Here is a 12,624-nt window from a genome sequence, read left to right as displayed (position 1 = left end):
GCAAGAGTTTTCCACGCCCAAGCCGTACAGTGGACAGGACTAGTTTGAGCGCAAGGGCCACCTCCACCACCCATCTAAGCCGCCGCCACCAAGGGCATAGACAGTATGGAGTCTGCCCTAATTGCAGTGTGCGGCTGGAAACACTGAGGGTATTACCAGAAGTGTGCAAATTGCGCTTGGGTGCACAAGTAGTATAAGCGCATATCGGGGGCCTCAAAACCACAGCGATTAAATGGCAGAGTCAGAACACTCCAACTACAGCGGGGCTTTCTGCCCCCCATACAAATGTTAAAAGAGTTGACTGCAGCGTGAAAAACAAGGCCTTGTTCAGACATATAGGGATATTCACAAATAAATAAAGGAGTTTGGGCAGAAAGTCACTTTTATGACCGCAATGCTATCCGCAGGTGAAATTGGTTGTTTAGCCCATTGTGCAGCTTGGTCAGTAATCTTGTCAACCACCCTACCATAATTAGCCGAGATCACCACTTCCAGGTCCCTATGAAGCCATATTCCAAGATATTTCACTGGATCAACCGACCACTGCAAGGGGTAGTCCAAATCTATTTCCTTAGTATCATCTGTCAACGGAAACACAGTTAATGCCCAGGCCAGAGTTACCCTAAAAGTTAATATATTCCTATAGAATTGCTGAGAGATACATAGCAGACGTGCAGACATAAAGTAGCATGTCGTCGGCATACAGCAACACCACCAGAGGTCTCTGACGAAACCGCAGAGCCGCCTGAGCATGTAGTTGACGCAGCTTGCACACCAGGGTCTCCAGCGCCAATGCAAATAACATGGGCGACAGGGGGCACCCCTGCCTTATGCCTCCTTTAATAAGAAAGGGGTCAGAGATCCAACCATTCACATGGATCCTCCGCCACTGGCGCAGTGTACAGAAGGTGAATCCATTTTAAAAAGAACGGTGGTAGGCCCATCTGCAGCAAGACTGTGAACATTAAAATCCCACTGAAGGTAATCGAAAGGCCTTGGGCGCGTCGAAAAGCACAGACACGGCCTGGAAATCTCCCTCAAAATAATGTAGGGTAGGAAAAACAGTGAGGAGGTTATGCATTGTGGATCTGGAGTGCACAAACCCAGACTGGTCAGGAAGGACCAACTTGGGAACCAAGGGCTGGAGTCTGGTAGCGATAATTTTTGTGAGTATTTTGGCATCAATATTTATAATAGAAAGGGGCCTGTATGAGTCACAGACATTTGCCTCCTTATCTGGCTTCAGGAGCATTACTAACAGGTTAAAATGAGAGAAACGTCCCACATTGCAAAAGGACTACCCACTGTAGTCCAATTACTAATACTATTGGAGACCAGTATGTGGTTGTCGTAAACCGTTATTTACTTCAAAAAGAGAAGGAAAAGAGAGCGATGCTCGTACCACCGAAAAAAAAAATTTAAAACCAAAAAGTTTACAATGAAACAAATGAGCTATCACAAAGTATTTAAGAAAAAATTTACATACATTTTATTTCATTTTTTGTTTTTAAATTTTTTTATTTTTTCCGGCACACACATAACACAGAATACAAATAAACTTAATACCAATAATAAACCAAGGTTACTCTCAAGAAAAACAACTTAGTACTAAGCATAACATTCGGCACAAAAAGGAAGAGAAGAGATAGAGTCAAAGAAAAACCATTGTTCCAATAAATAATACATCACACTACATTTACATTGGACCTTTCCTTCCATCGAAGTACCGGTTCCCAAATTTTCCTCCCCCACCTTTTTATCCTTTTACCTTTTTTCCCAAATATACCCTTTTCAAGATTAAACGTCCCCAGTAATAAGGCAATCCACTGCTGTAGTCCCGGGGGTAGGGGGTCCAACCAGACTCTAGCAATCAGCAGCCTAAGAACTGCCATTGCTACAAATATAAATTCGCTGTGGACACCTTCGCCGCCCCTGACTCCTAGCATAATTACTGTTGGTGTTAAAGTCACGTTTAAGGCGAGTGTATGGGCCATAAAATCCTCAATACCCTTTAATAAAGGCCTTAGCTTGGGGCAGAGCGCAAAAATGTGGATACTATCTGCATCCAAAGCATTACAACGCCAGCAGGTAATCCCTGAGGTTGCCCCCCACCGTGCTATGCGATCTGGCGTATGGTAAAGTTGAAACAGCGTTTTGAAATGTTGCGATTGTAGAGGGGCAGAGTAGAAGGCTGAGCAACCCATCTCCAAGGACTTCTGAAAAGCCTCACACGATATCCCTAATTTCCCAGCTCATTTATTACCAAATCTTTCAGTGTCGTCCTTCTTCGATTCAGCCAGCTGAGCATAGAAATATCGGATGGAGCACACCCCACTTTGCTCTATTGCCTCCATAATGTTATTTGTCTTAAATCCGCTTGCCCCTCCTTTCTTCTTTGAAAAAAAACTCCTAATCTGCAGATACTTAAAGAAACTATATCTTGCTAAATTAAATTTAGCCAACAAATCAGAAAATAAAAGTATATTTCCGTCTGGATCTAGCATATCTCCTATTTTCCTAATGCCTTTTCTGTCCCAATCTGCCATAATTGCATCAGAAAAAATTACAGGGGGTAGGGACTTATTCCTATACAATCTGGTATACCTATTAAATCTCCCTAAACCACAGTTTTTTGCAACAGCAGACCATACATTATACGCTGCGGCAACTGTCTTGAAACGTGTACGTTTATAGTATGATGAATCTGTACATTTTAAAAAAGCATTTACTGTATCTTCGCCCAAAACAATTGAATAAATCATAGTTGAAACAGCATTAACCTTCAAATCCCCTTCATTTGCACCAATTAAGCCTTGAATATATTGCAACACTGATGCCCAATAGTAGAACCTAAAATCAGGAACCCCCCAACCTCCCCTATCCCTTGGCAAAGTCATAAACTTGTATGCCCGTCTTGTCTTCCCATACGACCAAATAAATTTGTTAAGAATCGACTCCAACTTATTAAACCAAATTGACTCGAACAAAAGAGGGATTGTACGAAAAAAGTAAAGAAATTTAGGAAGTATAAGCATTTTAATAATGTTAGTGCGTCCCACTAACGTAAGCCTAAGATTATTAATCCTCATTAAGTCCGAGCTAACTTTCCTCAATAAGGGCGAGATGTTACGTTCAACTACTGTACCTAAATTAGAAGAAATTTCAACCCCAAGGTATACCGCTGACGATGTCACCCGTGGATCGTTACATTGAGCTGCTATATTTTTAATAATCTGTGTTTTGGCACTGTTAAGCTTATAGCCAGAAATATTCCCAAAATTTAGGGCCTCTTGTTCTATCAGACCTATTGCCATTTCAGGATCAGGAGTAATTATTGCGACGTCGTCTGCGTATGCCAGCACTTTGACTGCCGTCTCATTTATACATATGGGGGGAATACTGGGATTGAGAACGAGATTGCGTAAGTACGGATCCATGTACAGTGCAAATAAAAGAGGAGAACTAGGACAGCCCTGTCTTGTTCCTCTTCTAATCTGCACTGCCGCTGTTAGCTCCCGATTGATTTTAATTCTAGCCGTTGGATCCCTATAAAGAACCTGGATTGCTTTGATAAAGCTAACGCCAAACCCAAAAGTTCTCATTAACTCCCACAGAAATTCCCAAGCGACCCTGTCGAAAGCCTTCTCGGCGTCTAAAAATAAAGCCGCGACAGGGCCGCCAGAAACCTCCATGGCATCGAAACAGGTGAACACTGTCCTAACATGTTCTGTAGTCCCTTTCCCCGGGATGAAACCATGTTGAACTGGGGTAACTAGTTTCCCTATGACGGAGGACAACCTTGTGGCCAAAATTTTCGAATAGAGCTTCACGTCAGCATTCATCAAAGCAATAGGTCTATATGACCCAGGAATCGTTGCGGGTTTTCCTTTTTTCAAGATAACTATGATTTCAGTCTCGCCCCAAGATTTTGGGACTGAAATTTCTCTCTGGGCTTGTATGAGCGTATCCAGAAGCTCTACTCTAAGAACTGATATAAAAGTCTTGTAAAATTCGATCGGTAACAGATCAGGACCTGCAGCCTTTGAAGATGGGAGATCTGAAAGAGCTAATGACAGTTCTTCTGATGTTATAGGGGCATCGAGGATGGTTTTCTCCTCTAATTCTAGTTTTTTAAGTTGAATGTTTCCTAAATAGTCCCTAATTTTATCCATATCTACCTCAGACTCCCTATCATATAATCCAGAGTAGTACTTCCGGAATTCATTCCTTATTCCTGCGGAATCGGAAATCAAGTTGCCCGAGTCATCAGCAATGTTTTTAACCACATCAATGCTGATGGTATTCCCCTCCTGTGCTGAGATTTGTTGATTCCCATGTTTCATGACGAGCTGGGCTCGTCATGAGCGTGCGAGGAGGCTACCTCATGACGAGCCCAGCTCGTCATCAGCGTCGAAGGGGTTAATATCTCCTGCATTAACTTTTTGCCTGGTCCTAACAGCAAGAATATGGCCGACTCGCTCACTAAATTCACAAGCCTGCTCCCTTTTTGTTAAATAACTAACTGCTGTCTTATTAGTGATTCTTCCCGCTATTTCTGCCTTTAAGACCATAATCTCCAATAGTTGTTGATCCACTGAAAGACCCCCCCTAATTAACCTACTTAACTCAGCCTCAGCGTTTAGAAGGGAATTAACTTGTTGATCAAACATTTCTCTTTCTTTTTTCCGGCTGTATGTTGAAAAGCTAATTGACTCTCCTCTGACTCCTGCTTTGAAGGCATCCCAGACATAGCCACTACTTGTGCTCCCCACGTTATTAAGCCAAAACTCGCTGATCCATTTTTCCATGTGCTTACAGTAACCCTCGTCTAGAAGCAAAGCACGCTCAAATGTCCATCTATATATTTTCCTGCCTATCCCATTTAAACTAAGTGACAGTAACAGAGGATTGTGGTCGGAAACTAGACGAGGTAGCAACTTAATCTGCGTGTTAGAAATCAATACATTAGATACTAAAAAATAGTCCAACCTTACTGTAATATTGTGTGGAGCGGAAAAAAATGTGTCACCGTCTAACTGCGGGTGCAGGTTGGCCCAAACATCTGAAAGCGCATTATGCGAGGCCATATCAACTATCGCCCTGTGCACTCTTTTCTTCCTCCCTGTATAGGAATGGCTTAGTTGCAGCTCAGTATTTGCTGGTCGACTGATATTAAAATCCCCACAACAAACAATTGGCTCCAACCAGGTTGAAAGTTCATGATCCAGAAATTAGAATATATCAGGGTCGTCGCACGTTGAGCCATAGACTGAGACCAGAGTGAACCTAGTACCTCTGAAGTCTATTTCTATAATCGCCCACCTACCCCAAGTATCTTCTTTGCTCCTAAGTACTGTACAGTCTGCTCCTCTCCCCAGAATCGCTACCCCACGAGTTTTGGAGGCTTGTTTAGTGTATGCTAAGACTTTAAAGCCAAGCTGTTCTAGCAAGAAACCCTTTCCTCCCTCCACATGAGTTTCCTGTAAACAAATCAGATCAGGAAACATTGATTTACAAAATGCCGAGCCACGCAGTCTTTTTTGGAGTTCATTAAGGCCACAGACATTAAATGACAGAATTCGACAAGACATCAGAAAACATCAAAGATCAACACCAGCTCACAAATCCTACTCCTAACCAATCCCAACACTTCCTTTTTCCCCCATTTAAACAAAACTTGCCTCTGACTCAGCCTACGTTTCATTGTGCATGATGTGTGCCATTTTCTCCCCCCCCCTCTGCCCTCCCACCTCCCTGAACCCCCCCGCAGTGCCCCACCCCCCTCCCCCCCTACAGGCAAATAGGTCACGGATGACCTATATGTGAACGCCAGGGAAGCAGCAGCCGCCACTCCTCCCCACTGCCAACCAGCATACCAAACATATCAAACTTAAATCCATTATTGGTTCTCCTTATATCCCAGAACTTCCACCATATAATCCTTCGCCTTAATCTCTGAAAGAAAAAATTTAAACTGGCCCTTGGTCACAATTTTCAATTTTGCAGGATATAGCAAGTAAGCTTCAGAGCCCAGAGCTTGAATCTGTGGTATCAGTTGCCTCAGCCTCCATCTGCGTTCAACAGTGGCATGGCAAAAGTCCGGTCTCGCAAAAAACGTGACATTATTATGGGTACGTCTTGCCTCAGGCTTCGCTTTGTCCAATATCAGCTGCCTAAGGAGGAAATTACCTACAAAAATTAGCAGGGCCCTTGGGCGCCCGCTCTGTGCTCCGGCCTGAGGCTGACCCCTTTTAATAAACAACGGGAAGCGGTGGGCTCTTTGAATTTCGATTTCCCACTGCCAGCTAGATAACTCCGGAAAAGCCCCCTTTAACAAGTTCACCACAAACAACCTGGGGTCCTCCCCTTCAAGACCTTCCTCCACACCTAACAGTCTGATGTTATTACGACGCTGCCTGTTTTCAAAATCTTCTAACTTCCAATTGACGTCCACTGCCACCTTCTGATGCTCCTCCTTATATGATCTCAGGTCCCGCAGGTCGTCCTCCACTTTACTGGTCCTTTCCTCCACTTGCACAACTCTCTCAACCATCTCGTCTTGCCTTTTGCTTATATTTCTAAGCTTATTCTGTATCTTCCTTGATTCCTGTCTCGCCCTCCTGCTCTCTCCTCTAGCCTCAGTTTGCATTAATTTCAGGGTGTTAAAGAGAAGATCGAGCGTGACTGGAGGCTGAGAGGGTTGAGCAGAGCCATATTCCCCAGTCAATGTTGCTGGACTGTCTTGCTCCAGAAACGAAAAAGTAGTGGTGGAATAGTCCCAAGCTAACTTTTTGGTAGGATCAGTAGTACTACTTGCAGTGGAAGGTTTCCTTTTAGATAGGCGTTTTCTCTGTGAAGTTTTCCTAGCTGGGGAGCTACTGACCGAGTCAATACCCGTGGATTCATCAGAGCTTAGACCCACTGATGACTGTGACTGTGTATCTTCGTCGACAGAGTAAAATCTCTCCACAGAAGCTGAGCCATTAGTGATGCCGATTTCCACTGAGGTAGAGGATTCACCTCCTGAATTGATCCCCCCGTCTGTGGCTAAATCCATGGTTTCTGCCCAAGTTAGGGGGTTAACCAGCAAGGTTCCCGCGTCAGCAGTAGCAGCGACCTCCATTTCTGCATCCAACTTCTGCCCGGGTAACTCAGCCCCCAACCCCACCTGCCTTGGTACCAGCTCAGAGGGGCTTTGCTTTCCAGCCGGTGATTCATCTGGAAGCTGAGTATTCATTGCCCGATTGTCAATTGTGACTAAGAGTTCTTTATCTACTCCTTTACTTGTGCGTGTGCTTGTTTTTACCGTTTTTACCATTTTTACTGTTTGCCCCGCTGCCTGCGCCTCTGCTTCCCGCATCATCCCGGCCCCGGCGTGTCTGCTTGACTCACCCTCGACAGCCATCGTTTCCGCGTCACTGATCTTTCCCAGGGTGACTGCAGGCACTGCAGCTGCCGGCTTTCCTGCTATCACAGCCGGTCTTACTGGTTGCCTAGCAACCCCAGCGCCGGCCACGAGACATGGATCTACACCGAAGACGCCAAATCCTCCAGCGCTGGCTGCAGCCTCTGCCTCCGCTCCTGCTCCTGGCCCCCCGCCTGCGCTAAGATCTGCAGAGATACCAGGTTTGGTCACGGGGGGTCTGTTACTTGCTGGAAAATTGGCTGGGGTATTTGCGAAGCTTTCCGACACCGTGGGCTGCCGAAGCGCATTTTCTTTGGTTTTGGGCTTGGTACCGAGTCCTGCATCTCTATCGGATGGGGTACTGTCTGCTCCATTTCTCTTCGTTACCGCTTTCTTTAAACTCAAGGCGGCTTTCTGTGCAATAGGTATGACGGGGCCAGATCCAGCAGCTTTCAGCTCCGCTTTATTTTTCTCCTTTTCTTTAGCCGTCTGACCTTTGATGGTATCCGAGTCTGCCGGTTTCTTGCCATCTTTGGCCTCGAGGCCGCGCTGCGGGCGAGGAGGCATCCTGAGCCAGAATTTTAGTACCAAGCTGGCAGCCTCTGAGATTCTCCTTTTTAAACGCAGGACTGTGCGTACTACAACTTTTCCTCGTTGCTCCCAGGGGGGGAATACCGCAGAACTACACGACAAAGGCATAAAGCGACCTCAGGCCATGTAAGTTAATTATCCTATTTCTCCATTTGAGACAGCGCTTGGCAGTGGAGAAGAGGGAATGAAACAAATGAGCTAGCACAAAGTATTTAAGAAAAAGTTTACATACATTTTATTTCATACAAATATATAATTAATCATCATATCCTTTATACATTTGAAGTCATAAGAACACAAATTACATCAAAGTACCAACAAATAAAAAATAAAAAATCAAGAAGCAATTGTCGACGCAGCGTTTTGGTTTTTTGGGATAAAACACCTTCTTCAGGACAGATTCTAAATTAAAAAGAACATACAATTACTGATAAATGCAAAAATATAAAAATACATGATTTCGTAACATACAGTGATTGCTCTTAACATTAAAAAAACTCTCTCTTTTTTTCTTTTAAATAAAACTTGCAACATTTCGGGCACTACAGCATCATATAATCTCTTTGGCTAGTAATTTGAAAACCGTATCATGTTCCTTCTTTTGGTAAACTGGACGTTCACCCTTATTTAGATAACTAGAAACTATGCTAGTAACAATATCTAGCACACAAAGTGATTTGTTTTGGGCACATTGCTATTGTTACGTACCTCGAACTTAAAAAACAAGATTTAGTGTACAGTATCCTTTTCAAGCTTTAATGCCTCAGGATCCCAATGTAGATATACGGGTCCAGTGTTTTAGATGATGGAGGCACTTATTCCTATTTAAAAACTGATAATAACAGCACGTATTTAATTTCATGCATTGATCCATGGATCAGAAAGATATTCATTAACTGTTAGATTTAACACTACGATATATACCTCGAATAATGATTCACGAGTTTTACATCTGTCCAGGGGAGCCACCGTTATTTGATTATTGGTCTCAATAATACTTCTGGAAAAATGAGAGTAAAGGCAGATATCTTGGTAATCAGACATAATATCGAAAAAATAATATCAACAAGACATAATATCGAAGTTTTTATATCGAAGGTAGATAATATAGAAATATGAAAATATCGAATACAAAAATATCGTAATCAGTAAGTATAACAAAATATCGAAAGCAAGAATATCGTTAGACAAAATATCGACAATAAAAAATATCGTTTTATAGTGGGGGAAAAAGAGTTAAAGTAGTAAAAAAATGTAATGCCATTAGAAAAAAAGTAATAATCAAAAATATTTAAATATTAAAAAAAAATATATATAATTAATAAAATAATTTTTAAAATAACATATCTAGTTTTAGGAGCGGGTTATTGGGTTTATAGGGGATAAGGGTGGGGAGTGTTTTAAAATATATTTAAAAACAAAAAAATTAATAAAAAAAATATCTAAAAAAATAAAAATTTATTATTTATTATTATTATATTTATTAATAAAAATATTAATAAAAAACAAATCTAGTTTTAGGAGCAGGTTATTGGGTTAATAGGGGATAAGGGTGGGAAGTGTTTTAAAATATATTTAAAAACAAAAAAATTAAAAAATTATTAATAATGTTTATTATATTTATTAATAAAAATATTAATAAAAAAACATATCTAGTTTTATTGGGTTAATCGGGGATAAGGGTGGGGAGTGTTTTAAAATATATGTAAAAAATGTTATTTTTAATTTTAAACATTATTAAATATTATTATTATATTTGTAAATAAAAATATTATGAAATAAACATATCTAGTTTTAGGAGTGGGTTATTGGGTTAATAGGGGATAAGGGTGGGGAGTGTTTTAAAATATATCTATAAAAATTATTTAAAATGTATTATAATTAATAATTGTTATTTTTTTATTTTAATAAATAATTATATATAATCATATGTATTGATGACACAAGAAATTTTAAATATTTAAATATTTTTTATAAAAATGTATTAATATTACATAAAAATCATTATGAGAGGGCTATTGTGTTTATAGGGGATAAGGGTGGTAGTGTCATATAAAACATTTACTAAAAATATCCTAACTAAATTATAGTAATTATAATATAATTAGTGTCCAGCACCTACTTCAATTTAATGTAGACTGGAGTTGGAATAGTAATTATTAATTAATTAGTGTCCAGCACCTACTTCAATTTTATGTAGACTGGAGTTGGAATAGTAATTAATAATTAATTAGTGTCCAGCACCTACTTCAATTTAATGTAGATTGGAGTTGGAATAGTAATTATTAATTAATTAGTGTCCAGCACCTACTTCAATTTAATGTAGACTGGAGTAGGAATAGTAATTATTAATTAATTAGTGTCCAGCACCTACTTCAATTTTATGTAGACTGGAGTTGGAATAGTAATTATTAATTAATTAGTGTCCAGCACCTACTTCAATTTAATGTAGACTGGAGTTGGAATAGTAATTATTAATTAATTAGTGTCCAGCACCTACTTCAATTTAATGTAGACTGGAGTTGGAATAGTAAATATTAATTAATTAGTGTCCAGCACCTACTTCAATTTAATGTAGACTGGAGTTGGAATAGTAATTATTAAATAATTAGTGTCCAGCACGTACTTCAATTTAATGTAGACTGGAGTTGGAATAGTAATTATTAAATAATTAGTGTCCAGCACCTACTTCAATTTAATGTAGACTGGAGTTGGAATAGTAATTATTATTTAATTAGTGTCCAGAACCTACTTCAATTAAATGTAGACTGGAGTTGGAATAGTAATTATTAATTAATTAGTGTCCAGCACCTACTTCAATTAAATGTAGACTGGAGTTGGAATAGTAATTATTAATTAATTAGTGTCCAGCACCTACTTCAAATTTATGTAGACTGGAGTTAGAATAGTAATTATTAATTAATTAGTGTCCAGCACCTACTTCAATTTAATGTAGACTGGAATTGGAATAGTAATCATTAATTAATTAGTGTCCAGCACCTACTTTTATTTAATGTACACTGGAGTGGGAATAGTAAGTAATGTTTTTTTAGTGTTTAGCAACTATTTCTATATTAAGTAGAGTGGAGTAGGAATAATTATTTTTATTAAATTAGTGTCCAGCATCAATTATAATGTCATATAGATTGGAGTGGGAATAGTAAGTTAAATGTTATTAATATCTTGTACATAATTGGATTTTGCCAATAATAATATTGTGAGATTATAGTAATAACAAAATAGAAAATGTTCAAGATGTTTGTAAAAAATGTTTTATTATGTTTTGTATTTTTAGCAGAGATAACAGTTTAAATCATAATTAATTCACTTTTATGAAACATTTATATTTCTGATAATAATTTCCAAATACATTTACAATAAAATTAACAGAAGAAGAAGATACAATAAGATGGTTATATTTAATATGTAATATTATTTTTTTATAGTATTACATGTTATATAGTAAATAAAATAAAACATTAATAATAATATTATTAATAATTTTTTAAACACTTACATTTTTTACATTTCAGTTTCTTTGAAAAAGGGATATTTTTTGTAAACATAATTAGTACATTTAAAGATTGTGAGACATTTATTTTACATTTCTATACATTGTTGTAATAAATATTATTTTTTAGGTCTCGCCTGTGCCCGTGAAATTCAAGCTCAATGCGCATGCGCATTGACATTAAAAGCGCGTGCACATGCCCCCAGCCGCCTGGATGTCTTTTCCCTCAGCCGCACTCCTCCCACACCCCCGCTGCGCCCCCTCCCCTGTCTGCCGTGTCGCATTTCTTCAGGGCACTTTCTCCACGGCCGCCAGGCCACATCAAAGGCTTCCCCAGCACTGCCCCACCCATCAATCACCATCCCACTGCCACCCCCCTCCCTCTCCATATGGTGCGCTCTGCCTCAGGCCTCTGAGCCGTCCCTACTCTCCCCACCCACCCCCATCCTTCACACCCTTTGTCATTACTTCGGCCCAAGCCTGAGCCATCCCTACGCTCCCCGCCCACCCCCCTCCTTCACACCCTTCGGCACCACTCCGGCCCCGATCCTGAGCCGTCACTTATTCACGGCCGCAGGCCATGACTCGCATGTACTTCCCCGGCTCTGCTCCCCGCCCCGCCTCCTCTCTATCCCTCGCTCTCCTTGTTTTGTTCTCATTCTCGCAAGCTTTTACCAAGTCTCAAGGCCGCACTTTCAAGGCCTGTCTCTTTCACGGCCAATGCTTGTTTACTTCGTCTCCCCCTAACCCCAACACTTCGAGATCGCTGTTATTTTTTATTTTTTATTTAATTAGTCGATTCCAGTGATTTGTGTATTTAAATTAGTAGTTTAGGAGATTAACGTTGAGCCAACGCCTAGGCTCGAACTCTGGTCTCCAAGTCTCTGGTCGGTGAAACTGTTTCAGCACAACAACAGCCACGTCACAACCCACCATTTGGAGCAATGCGCTCCCGCCATGCCCCCCACAGCAGTGCCAAGAGCTTGTTAATTCTTAACCAACTGCGCAAATTGCTCTGTACCACAAACTGCTACCCCCCACGCCTCAACTCTCCACGTCTGCACTTCTACTCTTCCCTACTCTCTAACACTACACCCTCTCACGCAGGCTCTCCACA

Source organism: Lissotriton helveticus, chromosome 4_2, assembly GCF_964261635.1.
Source record: "Lissotriton helveticus chromosome 4_2, aLisHel1.1, whole genome shotgun sequence".
NCBI lineage: Eukaryota > Metazoa > Chordata > Amphibia > Caudata > Salamandridae > Lissotriton > Lissotriton helveticus.
This window is presented reverse-complemented; position numbering follows the sequence as displayed.